This window comes from Nannospalax galili, unplaced genomic scaffold (assembly GCF_000622305.1).
Source record: "Nannospalax galili isolate Female #2095 unplaced genomic scaffold, S.galili_v1.0 scaffold713, whole genome shotgun sequence".
NCBI classification, from domain to species: Eukaryota; Metazoa; Chordata; class Mammalia; order Rodentia; family Spalacidae; genus Nannospalax; species Nannospalax galili.
Window position 1 is genome coordinate 337,222 of NW_008333780.1, and position 1,889 is coordinate 339,110.

The window sequence follows — 1,889 nt, forward strand, 5'->3', positions numbered from 1 at the left end:
GTACTAATTGGAAAGAGGTCAAACTATCACTTTTTGCAGATGATATGTTACTATACCTAAGCAATCCCAAAAGTTCCACCACAAAACTCCTAGAACTGATCAACACTTTCAGTATAGTCACAGGTTATAAAACCAATCTACAAAAATCAGTAGCCTTTCTATATACCAATAACAAGCAATTGGAGAAAGAATACAGGGAAATTGTTGTATTCACAATAGCTGCAAAAAAAAAGTCTTGAATAAATCTGACCAAGACACCAAAGATCTCTACAATGAAAATTTTAAATCGTTAAAGAAAGAGATTGAGGAAGACACCAGGAGATGGAAGGACCTCCTGTGCTTATGGATTAGAAAAATTAATATTGTGAAAATGACCATCCTACCAAAAGTGATATATAGATTCAATGCAATCACAATCAAAATGCCCATGACATACTTCACAGAATTAGAAAAACCCATCCTTAAATTCATATGGAAGCACAAAAGACCCTGGATAGCTGAAGCAACCCTGAGCACAAAGAGCAACGCTGGCTGGATAACTATACCAGATCTCAAAGTATATTTTGAGTCATAAAAACAGCATGGTACTGGCACAAAAATAGACACATAGATCAATGGAACATCATTGAAGACCCAAACCTGAGTACACGCAATTTCAGCCAAAAAGTGTTCAACATCATTAGTAATTAGGGAAATGCAAATTAAAACCACCCTAAGGTATCACTTTACCCCAATCAGACTGGATCAAGAGAACAAATGATACCAGATGCTGGCAAGGATGTGGAGAAAGGGGAATGAACACTCATTCACTGCTGGTGGGATTGCAAACTCTATGGAAAACTGTGGAGAACTCTTAAAAACCTAAAATTGAACCTACCATATGACCCAGTTATCCATTCCTTGGCATATACCCAAAGGACTCATCCTATTGTAGAGACACTTGTACAACCATGTTTGTTGCTGCTCTTTTCACAATAGCTAAGAGATGGAAGCAACCTAAGTGCCCCTCAACTGACGAGTGTTTAACAAAAATGTGGTTCATATATACGATGGAGTTTTACTCAGCAGTAAAGAAAGATGAAATAATGAAATTTGCAGGTAAATGGATGGATCTAGAAACTGTTATACTGAGTGAAGTAACACAGACTCAGAAAAACAAATGACGTATGTTCTCCCTCATATGTGGATCCTAGCACCAAATCCTTTTAAATTCCAGGTCCTTTTAATAAGATGATGCTGTACAGCAGTCCCTTCTGCATGAAATAACTACCATCATCACGACTTCAGCTGTGCTTGATCGTTAAACATCATCACAACTGAGCTTGTTGACGGTTGTGCTCATTCTTTGAAGGAGGGCCAAGAAGGGTCATTGGATCCTCACCAGAGTATCCAGCCACTCTTTCCAGCCAACTGGAATGTTGTAATGTATGTAATTTGACCCTTATCACACATGGCCTCCTGGATTTGGGGAGGGCTAAAGTATACAGTCTGGGGAAGGCTAGGAAGAGAAGGCATGACCCATGCTGGGTAAAGGTTTTCCAGTGTGCATACCCTCAGGTCATACATACACTTCAGCAACCCCTCAGTTATCTCAGTAAGTAAGCTCAATAAATTCATTGGTTCCCCAGTAAAACTTTAATCAAACATTGGCTTGACACTAGAACCTTAAAAGGGTCTAAGCATTGCTTAGAATCCCCAGGAAAAGAAGTCTCACAACAGTAGGAAAATTTGTTAATGCTATTATGTCTCATAATTATTTTTTTTAAAAGAAGAAGAAAATGAGAATATAAAAGGTGTTAAAAGGATATGAGAATGGAGATTTTTTTTCTAAAATAGGCAGGAAAAAATGAGAAAGCCTAAGCAAGTGATGAAGGTCTGTGTAGGTTTGT